Source organism: Ipomoea nil, unplaced genomic scaffold (genome assembly GCF_001879475.1).
Source record: "Ipomoea nil cultivar Tokyo-kokei standard unplaced genomic scaffold, Asagao_1.1 scaffold1361, whole genome shotgun sequence".
Classification (NCBI taxonomy): domain Eukaryota; kingdom Viridiplantae; phylum Streptophyta; class Magnoliopsida; order Solanales; family Convolvulaceae; genus Ipomoea; species Ipomoea nil.
In genome coordinates, this window is record NW_017617789.1 from 2123406 (window position 1) to 2134540 (window position 11135).

General features: G+C 37.4%; 1 pseudogene; it reads right to left on the bottom strand.

The window, feature by feature from the left end:
• Positions 1–3375: 3375 nt before the first annotated feature.
• LOC109185799 lies at positions 3376–11069 on the bottom strand (annotated as a pseudogene).
• Between the last annotated feature and the right edge of the window lie 66 nt (positions 11070–11135).

Here is an 11135-nt window from a genome sequence, read left to right on the forward strand (position 1 = left end):
CCTTAAATAATACAAAATTATGTAATTATGTTCAAAAAGACATGTTTACTTAAAATGACGGTTAATGCTTTTAAAAATCCTCACCAAAAAAAAAATGATTTTAAAAATAATTTTTAAATAAAACTTTAAATAATATAATTAATTAAAAAAAAAAAAAAAAGAACGGCCGAAGATTCATTTTTTTTTGAGTTCTATTACATGTATTATTTATTTTCACTTTCTGATTTTTATTCTTGAGGTAAGAATTGATGGTTATTTATCTTCATTTTATGGGTCCCAATAAAAATGTTAACATCAAAATTTTGTGAGATAGAATAAAAATTGGGAGTAGGAGTTCAACTTCGCCATAATACAAGATTTCAGAAGATGTTGGTCCGCAATTTACTTATTAGTCTTAAGTTTTCAAATTCAACTTCAAAATTATTTATTAGTATTTTCGATTGAATAAGTCAATTATAGACAATATAAAATGTGGACTAGAATCACAATATGAGTTTATCAAAATTTCAAGAGTAAATACTCAAAATGGTCTCTCGACTATAGATTCACAAATTGGTCCTTAACTTTCAATTTCAACCAATTAAGTCCTTAACTTTGTGCATTCAAAAAAAAAAAAAAAAGTCCTTAACTTTGTAATTTTAACACAATTTGGTCCTCTGTCTATTTGACCGTTTGTTGACTGTGATTTTTGAGGATATATATGTAATTTCATGGTCCATCGTCGATTTTTTAAGGTTCTGGTTGTATTTCCAGACCGCACTATTACATTTGAATCCACTGCCGAAAGCAATCTACCAAATTCGGTCGCCTTTCTTCATCCTCCCTTAGGATTCAATGTAGTTGAGTTTGTACCAGAGCGAAGAAGACGACGTGTTTCCGAACTAGTGCAACGTCATCCGGGAGGCCACCACGTGCTCCAACGAGAACTGAAGGTTTTTCTGGAGATTATCGATCACAGTCAACAAACGGTCAAATAGATGGAGGATCAAATTGTGTCAAAATTACAAAGTTAAAGGACTTAATTGGTTGAAATTGAAAGTTGAGGATCAATTTGTGAATTTAGCTATAGTCGAAGGACCATTTTAAGTATTTACTCAAATTTCAAAAGAAATTTATCATTCTTTTTAAATAAATATCGAACTTATAGTTTATTTATAGCTCATATAAACTCTAAGACAAACTATATCAAACAAAGCATTTATGTTTAGCAATTTAAGTCCGACTTTGGACAAATGGTTGGTCTCGCTGCTCCTTTAAATAATTAAATCATTCATCTTAATTTGTCTTAAATTACAGGAGAAAAAAAAAAAAGTCAAACCCCTAAACTTTATAAAAACATATAATTATACCCTTAAACTTAAAAATTCAATTAAACAGTCAATTGGAGCACTTAAGTCCAATAGCCGTTATCACCTGGATAACCCGTCATTTTTCCAGGATGCCCAAATCATTGCTTGTACTACTCCCCCTCCCCACTAATACAAATTGGAGTAATACCAATTCAGGACAATCGCATCCAATACACTTTTCAAGGATTTCTGTCTGGCGAATTAGCAGCTGGTGGCTCTGAGTTACTAAAATTGGTGGTGACGGAGGAGGTGGTACAGTCGCCGGAATCGGTGCCGGAGGTGGAACATGACCACCACCTACTCCCGGAGTTGTCACAGCAGCGACGTATAGAAGAGGTTCGAGATGAGGACATGATCGTACGAGCTTGAAGACGCAAGCGAGGCCTGTGAAAAGGTAAACATACTTCATTAATTCCTGCCTGCTTAAGTTTCCTGGTTCCTGTGAATATCATTAATTTTGGAACTCCAATATAATTACTAATGCGCACCAGAGAGTTTAATTTTTCTCTTAACATCTAAGAAAATCAAGGAAACCAAGTGGAGTTGCATTATGAATTATGAATTTATGATGGATCCTGCATAATTGCACTGTGAGTACAATAGTCACTTTAAACAAACCATTGCTAAGAATTTGTAATGGGACAAGTCCATTCAAAAGTAAAGTGGAAATATTATAATGTCTATTGGCACTCTGAGGACATATGATTGTTGTCGCTGCATCTTTGAAGAATCTGTGAAATATCTTTCATGGATGGCCTGCTTGATGGGGAACTCAAAGTGCACGCAAGGCCTAATTTGAAAACAGTGATCATTGCCTCCATATAACTTAGGTCCTTGATCTCCTCATCTAGGACATCTGCAGCTGGTTTTCCTTCTCTTTGGTGTTTGTGTGCCCATTGTGCCAGGTTCATATCCTCATTTCCAGTCACTGCTTCTCTTCCCGTTGTCAATTCCAAGAGAACTACGCCAAAGCTGTAAATGTCGCTCTTCGCATCCACTTTTCTTGTACTGCTGTATTCTGCATTCCCATGATAAATATGTGATTCTGGAAGTTTTAAAAAATAGTGGGAATTGAAATGATGAAGATATAAATGAAAATGTACCCGGGGCAATGTAACCAAAGGTTCCCACAATAGCAGATGCTGTTTCTGGATCTCCTTCCCTCACCATCATCTTTGCCAGTCCAAAGTCTGCGATCTTGGCATTGAAGTCAGAGTCGACAAGTATGTTACTGGACTTGATATCTCTATGAACAATGGGTGGATTGCAACTGTGGTGCATATAGCAAAGCCCTTGTGAAGCTCCAATGGCAATTTTTAGCCTCCTCTCCCACAGCAAGACTTGAGTAGTTAAGCCTCTTTTCTTTCCATGCAACCATTTGTGAACACATTGTTTGTCCATGTATTCATACACAAGAAGCTTTGTAGTCTTTCCTCTGATGCAGCATAACAATTTCACTATGTTGTTGTGCCAAATTACTAAATTACTAATCGTTATGTTGTGGTACGCAAGCTAAGGTAGACACTGTTCTATGTTCATAATTACTAAATTATATGTTTATAATTATAAAGCTATATATTCATATTTTTGAATTTTTGAATTTCATATTCATAATTATTCAACTCTATGTTCACAATTACTGAACTATATGTTCATAATTATAAAGTTATATATTCATAATTTTTTAACTTCATATTCACAATTATTGAATCTTTATAGTCATAATTGCAAAACTATGTGTTCATAATTATGTTCACAATTCTATGTTCATAATTTTTGAACTTATATTCATAATTATAAACAGTTTTAAAACTGTGTCCACTTTGTAAAGCCTGCAATCTTAGTATTGAATTCAGACTCTGGGACTTTAAGACTATGTTGCTAGAGTTGATATCTTGATGCAATCATGGTGTATATAATTGATCGTACGAGCTTGAAGACACAAGCGAGGCATGTGAACAGGTAAACATGCTTCATTAATTCCTCCAATGGTTAATTTCCCTGTTTCAATTCCTGTGAATATTATTAATTTTGGAACTCCAATGCAGTTACTATTGCGCTCCAGAAAGTTTATTTGTCACTTTAACATCTAAGAAAATCAAGGAAACAATGTGGAGTTGCATTATGAATTATGAAGGATCCAGCATAATTGCAATGTGAGTGCAATAGTCAAATTAAACTAAACAAACCATTGCAAAATATTTTGCATTCAAAAGTAAAATGGAAATATTATATTGTCTATTGGCTCTCTAAAGACAGATGAGTGTTCTCGCTGTATCTTTGAAGAATCTGTGAAATATCTTTCATGGACGGCCTGCTTGATGGGGAATTCAAAGTGCATGCAAGGCCTAATTTGAAAACAGCGATCATTGCCTCCAGATAACGCGGGTCCTTGATCTCCTCATCTAGGGCATCTGCAGCTGAGTTCCCTTCTCTTTGGTGTTTGTGTGCCCATTGTGCCAGGTTCATATCCTCATTTGCAAGCACGGCTTCTCTTCCAGTTGTCAATTCCAAGAGAACTACGCCAAAGCTGTAGATGTCGCTCTTCGCATCCACTTTTCTTGTACTGCCATATTCTGCATTCTCATGATATATGTGACTATGCAAGTATAAAAATAAGTGGGAATTGAAGTGATGAAGATATAAAAAAAAAAATGTACCCGGGGCAATGTAACCAAAGGTTCCCACAATAGCAGATGCTGTTTCTGGATCTCCTTCGCTTGCCATCAACTTTGCCAGTCCAAAGTCTGCAATCTTGGCATTGAAGTCAGAATCGACGAGTATGTTACTGGACTTGATATCTCTATGAATAATGGGTGGATTGCAACTGTGATGCATATAGCAAAGCCCTTGTGAAGCTCCAATGGCAATTTTTAGCCTCCTCTCCCACTGCAAGACTTGAGTAGTTAAGCCTCTTTTCTTTCCATGCAACCATTTGTGAACACATTGTTTGTCCATGTATTCATACACAAGAAGCTTTGTAGTCTTTCCTCTGATGCAGCATAACAATTTCACTATGTTGTTGTGCCAAATTCCCCCAAGGATCTTAACCTCTGCTATAAACTGCTTCTCCAAAATGTGGCCTTCGTTTCTTTCATGCCTTATACTTTTAACAGCAACTTTTTTGCCTTTCTTTGTGATCACTCTATATACATTTCCTGACCCTCCATTTCCAACCAAATTTTGATCCGTCAAACCACCCAAAATATCCCATTTATTGAATCCCAATCTTTGAAATGAAACCATACTCCATTCTTCTCCATCATTTTCCATTCTCCCTTTCCCTGCAAGTCTGATCACGAGTAACTGAGTTACTAACCAAATGAGTACCCTCCAATTACACCACAACCTATAATGATGTAATGCTTTTTCTTTGATCTACTAGACTTTGAAATTGAACTTGGACTTGATTCTTGGCCATAATGAGGATGATGGCAATCATAAAGGCCAGAATTATTGGCAAATGATTTTTCAGGAATTAATAAAAATTGAGCTGCACAAGGTATCGCTCCAGAAAGTTGGTTATTAGACAGATCAATACCTGTAAGAAATATGAGATTGGTCAAAGTTTGTGGAATTGAGCCATTGAGTCGGTTGTATGATAGATAAAGGCTTTCAACATACTCCAAGCCTCCAAGTTCTTGAGGTATTGGACCAGAGAGATCATTATGCCCTAAATTCAGAATATTGAGATACTGCATGGAACCTAATTCCTTTGGAATACTGCCTTCCAACTTATTGTATGAAAGGTCAAGGAAAATCATGGATCCATTGTGGTGAAATATTGGTATTGAAAAACTGTACTTGTAATGTTTAGTACTGTTGCAGGGGTTCCTGGTTAAAATCCTGTCCAGGCGATCCTCTGTAATCCCATCAAATTCGAAAAAACTTGTACTTTGACAATATTCACTTCCATCATACCAAATAAACCTAAATTGCTTCACAGGTAATATTGCAATATTGCCAGATTGTTTGAACAGAGCAGGGGGAATAGACCCATTCAAGAAATTGGTGTTCATATCCAACCAAAATAAGCTTCTGCAATTCCCCAACTCAACAGGAATGCTCCCAGAGAGGGAGTTTTTTGCCAGCTCCAGAATACTTAGATTAGACAAGAGCCCTAATGAAGCTGGTATAGCACCACTCAACAAATTATCCAACAAAGAAATGAATTTCAAATTAGTACAGTTGCTGAGACTTTCAGGGATTGACCCTGACAAGCCATTGAAAGCAAGAAGCAGTCTTTCCAAAGACTGCAAGTACCTCAACTCCAATGGGATTTCCCCCTCAAGCTCATTCAACCAAATCAACAAATCCTTGAGCTTCAACAAGGACCCGAGGCTAGATGGTAAATTCCCTTTAACGTAATTAACGCTAAGATCAAGAGATTCCAATTGGGAACAGTTACTTAGACTCTCAGGTATTGGACCAGTAAACAGGTTATTTTGAAGGTACAACACTTTCAAGCTATTCTTAGGGTCTTTACAAATCCCAGAGGGTATCAAACCAGAGATGTTATTAGAACTCAAATCTAAGGTCTCTAAGTTTACCATGCTAGACAATGACTCAGACAAGCCTCCAACGAAATTATTGAATGATAAAACCAGTATCTTCAAGCTAGTCAAATTTAGTAGGGTTTCAACAGGCAACTTACCAGAGAATCTATTTTTGGATAGATCTAGAAGTTCCAAGGTTGAGCAATCACCAAGGGTCTCAGGAACCACACCTACTAATCCGTTGGAAGACAAGTCCAATTCCACAAGAGTTGTACATAAATCTCCTGGTATATTTCCTGACAAATAATTTGCAGATAGATCCAACTCTTCAAGCTTTGAGCAGCTGGAGAGGTTAGCTGGTATAGTTCCAAAGAGACTATTGTTACTGAAATTGATTGAAATAAGTTTGTTGAGCTGGCATATAATAGTTGAGGTCGGGAATGATCCTCGGATGTTCATTCCAGTGAGAGATATCCGTGTGACACTTCCATTGAAGTTGCATGAAATTCCAGGCCAGTCACATGGGGAGGAAGTGGAGTTCCACTGCTCAAGTGAAGATGGATTTCCCCAGTATTGTTGTTTTAGGCTAAGTAAAATACCCTTTTCATCATCACCATGAGTGGTTAAAGATTGTGAATAATTTAAGGAGGAGAAAAGGAGGATGATGATGAAGAACATCAAGGCATGATGATGAGGATGCAGCATTTTCAAACAATTATAAGCTAATTAATAAGACCAGGTGTGCTTCTAAGCTCTTAATGTAATATAATGGTGATGAGAATTAGGACCTTAGCTTAGCTGAATTGGTCTTCCTATTCTATTCTATTGCTTGCTGCTCATCACTCACTTCCTTTACTACTGAAAGAGTCTGACTTGGTCTATTGTTGTTGACTTGGACTTGGACTTGGAGTTAATCATATCTGAACTAAATTTTGGATTATCCTAAATATAATAATATTTAGCAACTCCATCTGCCCAGTCCATATCTACACCAAAATTCACTTTGGATACTTTTAATTTAGGTGTCAAATATTTAGACCGGCCTGGAACAATTCAAACTGAGTTTAATTAAACATACCTGAAACTCCGACTTTTTTCTTATTATGTTCTTGTATATTCAAATGAGGTGGCCGTCCAAAGGTAATTAGAGCTAAGATCAAGAGATTCCAATTAAGAACAGGTACTTAGACTCTCAGGTATTGGACCAGTGAACATGTTGTTCTGAAGGTACAGCACTTTCAACCTATTCTTAGGGTCTTTACAAATCCCAGAGGGTATCAAACCAGAGTCATTATTAGAACTCAAATCTAAGGTCTCTAAGTTTACCAAGCTAGAAAATGAGTGAGATAAGCCACCAACAAAATTATTGAATGATAAAACTGTTAGACATTATATGGTAGAAGAATATTTGATATGATCTCAGTATAATATCTTAGGATAGTGTGTATAATATCTTAGGGATATTATTGATCCTTACCATAGTTAGTGTGCATAGCCTAGTATAAATATGTGTATCCTCTTGACTCAATTGTATGGAATACAGAGATTAGAACATGGTATCAAGAGCCACATAAAGAAAAAAAACACAGAATTTTTTTTTTTTCCTCTTTCTGCTTCTGCGCACGGTGGAGGTTTGGGTCGGAATTGTCGCCGGCCGTTTGTCGTCACCACCATCAGGAGCAGAGTCGCCGGTCGCCGATAGGCCGGACTGCTGAATTCGACGTGATTTCGCCCGGCGAGTGGCCCTCACGCGCCACCTTCGTCCCTTGCCGGCTGTCCACGCGCCGGCGCGTGTGCGTCACTCCGGCGCCGGAATCCACTCCGGTCTACTTTCCCGAGGTCGCCCGGTCTTCTACGTCGCTGCTCTAGGCTCGGTTTTGGCATTGGAGGTCCCGGTAATATCCCTCTTATTTTTTGCTTTGCTAGACAGTGAAGTTGTGTGGCTGTTTGTGTGTTTGTTGTGGCTTAGAGGTCTGATTCTGGAAGTTTGGTTGTCTGATTTGAGATATCTTCTTGTTGGATAGCCTAATGTCTGAGCCTAAGTCTATAGTTGTGTCCGATATTCTTCCAGTTAATGCAAGAATCACAGAACACAAATTAAATGGCTCAAATCATTTGGATTGGAAATGAACCATTAAAATATATCTGCTAGTATTGACAAAGATGCCCATATGACTGCCACCCACCCGAGGAAACCAATGTCTTCAAGCTAGTCAAATTTAGTAGGGTTTCTACAGGCAACTCACCAGAGAAATTAATGTTGGAAAGATCTAGAAGTTCCAAGGCTGAGCAATCAACAAGTGTCTCAGGGACCATACGTCCATACCTGAAAAGTTGTTGGAAGACAAGTCCAATTCCACAAGAGTTGTACATAAATATCCAATATGCCCTGGAAGCTCCCCCTGAAAATCATTTCCCCATAGGTACAAATACTGCAAACTCCCACTAGGCAGCTTAGCAACACTACCCCAGAACATATTGTTGGAGAGATTGAGGAAACTGAGGTTGGAGCATGAAGAAAGGAAGGCACCAATATTACCAATGAACTTGCTGGATGATAAATCAAGATGTTGTAAACTAGAGCAGTCTTGAAATGGAGGAAAATTTTCAGAGAAATTATTGGCAGAAAGGTCCAAATATGACAAATTCCTAAAACTCAATTCCGGAATTTTTTCCTGATAATTTATTACCCTTCAGAGACAACAAGTCAAGATCGGGAAAATCACTGGGGGACAGCATAACAAATATGTTCTGCCCTTAAATTTTGTTGTAAGAAAGATCAAGACTTTGAAGTCTAATGGTTGCTCCACCTGCAGCAACCTCCCTCCCAGGAGGGTCCATGGAGTTGCTGGAAAGGTTGAGGGACTTGAGATTATTGCACCGACGACCAAGGCTATAGATATCAGAAACAGGCCCTGAGATGAAGTTTTCAGCTAGATCTATGTAGCTAAGAGAAGCAGAGCATTGGGATTTTAAGGCAGAAGTGAGAGAGCCGCTGAGATTGGTGTTCTTCAACACAAGGTTCTGCAAGTTTTCAAGACTAAGCAAGTAAGTAGGAACCAAGCCAAAATCTACGCTGAGCATAAGTGTCTGTGAGATGTATAGAAGAGACCCTTTGAGCCCTTGCATGTAATACCAGTGAAGCTACAGGGATTTTTAGAGGATACCCAGTTTGAAGTGGGCTTTGGTTAAAAATGCTAGCTTTGAAGGATAATAGCAACTGCGAGTCCCTGTAAAGCCCATTGAGAGCAGTTGGTGAATATGAGCAACATAAGTGGAAGAAGAAAAGATGGAGATTGAGTGCTGGTGTAAATAGAGAAAGAAAGCATTGTAGGGAAAACTAGTGTAATTAGGCCTCATCTTTGGTTTCTGCAAGTATATTATATATGGGTTTCTCAATCTTTTCATGGTCCTAGTTTTAGGCCAAGTGAAATAGCCCTTTCAGTGGTTGAAGAATGTGAATTTGGCAAGGAGAAATGGAGGAAGAAGAATACAAGGCATGATGAAGAGGCTCAGCTGCAGCATTTTCAAACAATTAATTAAGCTAAAAGGACTGAAAACCAAATCTATTGCTTAATGTGACCCAGAAATTAATTGGAAAATTATTGTGTGGACCATGAATGCAATATACATTTTTAATATACTAAAAGTACATTATTTATGTACTGAATGTACATTATTTGATAATATATAAAAAATCATGTACTTTCAAATAATGTATTTTATGTATACTACTTTCAAATAGATAAAAATGAGTTAAGTACGTGCGCCTTGTTTATGTTAATTATCTATTTCTTTTATTCATTTTTCTTCCTCAATTTTTTGCTCTTTAATTTAGAGAATAGATCTATCAATACTTTTTTTTTTTTTTCTTTCTTTTCTTTACTTGAGTTTGGCTTGATTTCTTACACGGAGTGACATTTGTTTGGGTTTGTTGGGTGAAATATTATTTGGGTGAAATTCTATATAATTATTGGAGGACTTATAGATGTTGATATTCACATTCACTTTTCTTGTGTTGCCACACTCTGGCAGTATAGTGCTATGTGATTCTACTAGGTGTAGAAACACATCAAAAAAATTTAAGTGTTAATTGAAGATATGAAAACATACTTGGGACAATGTAACAAAAGGTTCCCACACTAGCATGTTTTTGGATTTGTTTCAATTGCTGACATATTTGTTAATCCAAAGTCTGATTGAATTCAGACTCTGGGACTTTAAGAGTATGTTGCTAGAGTTGATATCTTGATGCAATCGTGGTGTATATAATTGATCGTACGCATGTGAGGCCTGTGAACAGGTAAACATGCTTCATTAATTCCTCCAATGGTTAAGTTGCCTGTTTCAATTCCTGTGAATATTATTCATTTTGGAACTCCAATATAATTACTATTGCGCTCCAGAAAGTTTATTTATCACTTTAACATAAGAAAATCAAGGAAACAAAGTGGAGTTGCATTATGAAATATGAATTATGATGGATCCTGCATAATTGCACTGTCAATGCAATAGTCAAATTAAATTAAACAAACCATTGCAAAATGTTTTCTAATGGGACAAGTCCATTCAAAAGTAAAGTGGAATATTATATTGTCTATTGGCTCTCTAGAGACAGATGATTGTTTTCGCTGTATCTTTGAAGAATCTGTGAAATATCTTCATGGACGGCCTGCTTGATGGGAATTCAAAGTGCATGCAAGGCCTAATTTGAAAACAACGATCATTGCCTCCAGATAACATGGGTCCTTGATCTCCTCATCTATGGCATCTGCAGCCGAGTTCCCTTCTCTTTGGTATTTGTGTGCCCATTGTGCCAGGTTCATATCCTCATTTCCTGTCACTGCTTCTCTTCCCGTTGTCAATTCCGAGAGTACTACGCCAAAACTGTAGATGTCGCTCTTCGCGTCCACTTTTCTTGTTCTGCTGTATTCTGCATTCCCATGATATATGTGATTCTGCAGGTATAAAAAGCAGTGGGAATTGAAGTGATGAAGATATAAAAAAAATGTACCCGGGGCAATGTAACCAAAGGTTCCCACAATAGCAGATGCTGTTTCTGGATCTCCTTCACTCGCCATCATCTTTGCCAGTCCAAAGTCTGCAATCTTGACATTGAAGTCAGAGTCGACGAGTATGTTACTGGATTTGATATCTCGATGAACAATGGGTGGACTGCAATCATGATGCATATAGCAGAGGCCTTGTGCAGCTCCAATGGCAATTTTTAAAGCAAGAAAGGCTTAAAACTACTCAAGTCGTTGAACTGGGAGACAATGACTAAAAATTA